Here is a 6000-nt window from a genome sequence, read left to right on the forward strand (position 1 = left end):
TTGTTTATTTTCCAAACATTGGCAAGGTTTAATTTCAAATTAATACTTTAATTGATAAAGACAATGTATAGATTAAAATTAAAAACTGTTGTGTAACATTTGTTTATCACTTCAAATTTTCTGAAAAATTGAAAAAAGTAATATATTTTTATGGCTGTGCTAACAAAGGGCGTACCACAACTATGGAACCTGGGCCAAATTGAAAATATCAAAAAGAGATTAAAATTCATGATTGATATTTCTAAGTTCCACCAAAATGGAAGGGATCGGTGTAGTACATTCTGTCAAGAGGCCGCAAAATAAAGGATAAAGTATAATATAGTTAAATAGAAATGAAAGAGACTAATTAGTTAACAAATATTTTATTGGTTTCCTCCTCCATTTTGGGGATTTATATGTCGTGTATTTTATTCATTTTCTCCCTTATGGAGAGAAAAAATTTTAAATATAAGTTTTTATTTTATTTTTTTTTTTTTTCCTAATGACTCAAGAATTTAAATGGAATATCAACGTCATTTTTTTCCTGGTGCGGAGTAGAGATGCGACAATGCATTAGCATATCGGTCAGCGACCACTTTAATAATTTTTTTCTGCCGATTTTTACCGATTAATCCGCGAAAAGATGCCACGAAGTGCCCACGGTAACATTCGTACACATATATGATCAATAAAGACTGGGATGCCTCGAAAAATTATATTTCTTCTAAGGCTGCCGCGAATCGAAAAAGTTTGGGCACACCTGCGCTATGGGATAGAATCGAAACCAAAAGTGAAACTTTTCGGAAAACGATGGTCCACGTTTCTATTCCCTAGTTTTGAATATATGAAAAAGAAAAAAAGCTACATTTTAATTTAAAAATGTAGATTTCACATGTTAAGAGCATCTGTTAAATAAGTGGAGACAAAACCAGAAAGTTAGAAAATTTGAAGAGAATGATGAAATTTTTTCAACAAACACTACCTTTATGTTGGTATGATGAATATGATTTTTGAGACTTTGATACTAATTTATATACCTGAAATTATTTTCGTTAGTAAATATTGGGCAAAATTTGACTATATTTAAAATTAAGCTGCCTAGCCACCAGAAAAAATGTTAATGCTTTATTGAAGGTATTTAATAAACGCCCTTTCATAATAATCGAAGCTTTCTTTTTTATTACTAATTTAAAATGGAAATATTTTCTTAGTTACTCCGTAAAATTACACATACAAATGTCTATGTATGCAGGCAGTCGAGGAGGGGGGCGCGGGGGAGGGAATAACAGTTGCAATTTTGCCTTGAGCTCACAGATTGGTCCTGTAAACGAGATGCCTGTTCAAAATTTTGTTTTGCGATTTTTTTTCTTTTTTTTTTAACTATGGGATTTTAGGAGTTTACTAACGAAAATTTTTTTTTAGCATTTCATTTGCATTGGGCTGCGAAAAAACAAAGAAATAAATGCACCAAAAAAAAAAAAAAAAACTGATCTGATTAAAACAAAAAATTTATCTTCGTACTGAAATGAGAAATTTATATTAAACAAAGTATAGAATACGCAAATTTGCTATCCATTGCAAATTTTATTAAGGTACGGCTCCAGATGGGGACGGGTACCCCCCCCACTTGAGCTCAAGAAGAGCAATATGTGACACGACCCCTCCCCCCTTTTCTGAATAACCCCCTCTAAAAGCAGAAGTTGGATCGCCCTTGATTTATGCATGCTCTGACTGATTCGAGCACTTTATTATGTAAGCATATATGTAGGTTTGTAGCAATGAGTCTTTTGTCCCAAAGGCCCGCCATTTCAAATTTTCTGAATGGAGGGAGGGGGATAATGTCCCCCCTCCATTCTAGAAACTTACATTATAAGTGCTCGAATCAGTCAGATTGTGCGCAATGCATTTAATTAAAAAAAAAAAAACCCCACCAAATTCGTACAAAAATGCCCAATTTCAGAAACATTTCAAAAATCCAGGGGGAAAGGGCAATTGAATCCCTGATCACCCATATGACGTGCATGGTTGTACGTGTTTGGGGGGGGGGGGCATGGGACAGAACTGCGCTGTCATTAAAATTTTCTTTACAGGTATTTTGGGTTTCGTTCTTGGGGGGGGGGGGGGGGGGGGGAGGGGTATCACACTAGGAAAGGGCACCCCTGCAGATCATGGAACAAACTTTGCCGTTGATTTTTTTTCGGGGGGTTGAGGAGTATTTAAAGGAGTCTTTTTTCTTTCATTTATTGGTGTCTCTTTTTTTTGTTGGGGGGGGGGGGACTTTCTACAGATAGCTCCAATGAGTTATTAGAGTCCCTGTATGAAAAGTTTATGACCCTATATAACTCTACCATAAGTAATATTAATCAACTAACATATAACCAAATTTCACGGTGAAGTTATAATAAAACAAGTAACTGCATTTAAACTGTTTGTTTGTTTTTGGCTTATTAGTGCTTGCTTTTCAAACGTGGTACAATTCGATTTTTTTAAAAATAATTTTTCATATTTGCCTCTTATGTGACATTAAAAATATTTTTAAATTAATTAAAACGAATTGGATGAATAAAACACAATTTAGGAATGGTTCTTAAGTTCAATTATAAACTAATATATTTAAATCATTAAAAATAAAAAATTGTTTTTGTTAAATGTTTTTTTTCTTAACTGTAAACCATTAATGAAGTAACTTAACTTGATCCGTAACGATTGTATCAAAAGAATTGCTTCATTTTGCTTATTGCCAAATAGGGCGATAAACAAAAGAATCTAGCAACCTTTTTCAAATATGGCGGCTGGATTTAGCTGTATTTAACGGACGGTCGTGAAATTCCAAAACACAAGTTTTTTATTTCATTAGACTCATTCGCACAGTTTAGGTAGTAACTATGAGTTCTAAAGCCTCTCCTCTTTATTACTCATGAAATTCTCACCCCCCTCGTTTATAGCAAAGCCGTGTGTATCGAATTTATGGCTACAACGTAATAGCTTTAATTTCCCTTCACCTTTAATGTGTGTTATTTTGCTTTGTACAACGAAATTATGAAAAAAACCCTTTTATTCAGGATTCAGTGCTTACGTTCGACGAGTACGACCGGTAGCGACTAGTTAGTGAATCACGTGACAGCTAATGATCACTTGCTCCAATCAACCAATCAACAGCTTAAAATTGCAACCAATGTGGTAACCGGTGATCACAGAACGCTGTGGTTAGTAACCGGTTACTTACCAGTAGACTGGTGAGGTTCGACTAGAGTCCCTAGGTTCGTCGAACGCAAGGAGTGAGAGCTACGTACTCCTACTCCACTCCTTCGACATTAACATTTGACATGAATAGTGCTGCCCTCTAGTACAGAACTGACGAATGTTAAAACTTTTCATCGCAAAATTTAATTGTTCCGATATAAAGGAGAAAAAAATCAACTTGAATCCATGGGACCATGGGCGCCCATATGGAAAATTGTAGGGGGAGGGGGCTCAGATTTTTTAACCACGGTTTAGCATGATGTTTTCCCCATGAAAACCAATTTCAGGACAGATTTTAGTCATTAAAATTTGACATTTTTAATAATTTATTCATTAATGGCTGGAGAAGAAATATTTTTACATTTTTGCAAAGAAAAAAGTTCTAAAAGCAAGGAAGTTCTAATTTCTAAGGGGGTGGCTCGAGTAGTCTCTTGCCCCCCTATATGGACGCCTTTACTTTAATCATTAATTCTTTGACAGAAATGCCTACAAAAATATTTCTATAGAAACCTACAAAATATTTAGAATACGATCAAATTTTTTGAAACAGATTTTATTTATTTATTTATTTATTTATTTTTTGTTTTGATCATATCCAAAATAATCCGTACATTTTATAAGAGATTTTTTTTTTTTTCCTTTCCATTTTTAGTGAATTGTGATGAAAATGTTAAAATGCAAAAATCTTTACATTTTGTGTGTTTCCTAAAACGAGTTATGTGAAAAAATAAAACAGCTGGCAGTCAGTTTTTCTTTGATTCTAAAATTTTTACATAATATGTATAATATATATTTGCATTCTGATTTTTAGCTAATTTGTAAGTTTAAATATACTGACTTTTTGTCAGTTTTGTAGTTACATAGTAGGCTAAAGCTTGATCGGGAGTTTGTTTCACCACTTTATTTGTTAGTCCTTTTAAAAGCCATTTTAATTGTAGTAGCTCCTTTTGGAGCCACTTGTTGTAAGAGTTTTGCAGCATCTCGTGTTCCGGAAGAATGAAAACTGCTTATAACGGCAAAAACTAATTGAACTACTATCTTGAATAACAAATGCAACTTACCGTTTCTTAGTTTTAAAGGCTTTAATTTTTAAAAGTTTTTTGTAGGTCGACCGCGAGCTGCAAAATTTTGCTGTATTTTTGAAGATCCTGGAATCTTATATGACGGCTTCTCTAACAACTGTTTCCTGTTTCACCTTAAGGGACCCAGCGGCTCAAAAAATTGAAAAAAAAAAAAAAAAAAAAAAACTAACACGAAGACTTGTTTGATTTAAAGTTGCAAATATATTGTAACAAATTTTGTAAATAGTATTTGTTTGTATGATTAATTTGTTGCAATATGGCTAATTTTCGCATTTATTCCATTATTTTTCTTCAAAAAAATTGTCGTAGTAACTTAATCTATAAATAGTTTCTTGTAATAAATATACAACCCCCTTACATTTGGATGACGTATATGGTCCTCTGATAAGATTAGTGAATGGAATAAAAAGAAAATATGAGAAATTGGTAGAACGTAATAGGATTTTCTGGATATTTCTTTGCTGAGCATAAAAGCCGTGTGGGCATTTGAATGAGAGCTTAGTTTGCTTTTTAATCGTTTCAGCAGTTGCGGTGGAGAGCGTGTATTTAGGTCTATTATTGGGAAGCCATTACGCTGTGTTTTTTGCGTATTTTGATGTAAATACGTGTGCTACCGTTGAGTTTACGGTGTTAATTGGTACTTGCCTAATTGCTATGGTTAATTTAGCAGTTGTTAACTACACTTCTTGTACATAGCTGTAAATAAATCTCTTGTGTATTTCTCAAGAACTGTGTCGTCATAAAAGAATTTCTTGAAGTGGTAGGACTCGTAACAATACCATGCTGGCCTCTGGGGAGGGTGTGTTACAGATTTTGTTGCAGCGGGGCCCAAAGTTTATAGATCCGGTTCTAATTTTGAGCTTTTTTGGGGGGTACTTGTTTGCAATGTACCGCACAGCAAAAAAAAAAACCTCTCCCCCCTCCCGCCACACAACACTACACACTTCTCTGTGACCAATAAATATAAATGAATTATTAGACTCACTGTAGTGGCCAATAATAAATTTCTAAAAAAAGAAAGATGATCACCATTTTATTTAGTGACCATGTGTTATCGTTCGAAGTTGAAAATTACATACGGAAGTTACAGTAGATGGAAAATCAAAAATGAAATAAAATCCTAAAAGTGGCGTGTGACAGATCTAACCGATCATTTTGGGAGGGACCATACGAAATTTGACTCTCAGAAATTTTATTAAAACACAGTTGATTTAATCTTTCTTGAAGATGTTCTGAAATTTATTCGTGTGTGCGTGAGCTCCCCCTCCAAAACCCTCATTTAGAAGCTATCATCAGGATATTAACAAAAGGGGGGGGGGGGGCTTATTGGAAATTGTTTGTAATTGAAGCTCGCAAAGAGGCCATTTAAGCAGCTTTTAGCAAGTGACGGGCTGGGTAAGCTAATCTACGTTAAAAAAAAACCCAAGTTAAAGTCCTAAAATGCAATTTTTTGTTACCTTTCGTGGAATTTGTGGCGAAGCATGGGAAAAGGTGGCTCTCCCCCAGAAAAGCTTCGCAATTAAAGCTATAAAAACGGAAATTCAGGCTACCTTTGGTCTCGAGAGCAATAGGTGTACTCTGAGGACGGCAGCATTTAGAGATCTTCCAAGTGTCTAAAGTTGGAATCAAGAAATAATGTAAGCGATGGAACAAAATTTTGGAAATAATAATTTTGTTTCGAGGAGAGGGATACAAT

This window comes from Uloborus diversus, chromosome 5 (genome assembly GCF_026930045.1).
Source record: "Uloborus diversus isolate 005 chromosome 5, Udiv.v.3.1, whole genome shotgun sequence".
NCBI classification, from domain to species: Eukaryota; Metazoa; Arthropoda; class Arachnida; order Araneae; family Uloboridae; genus Uloborus; species Uloborus diversus.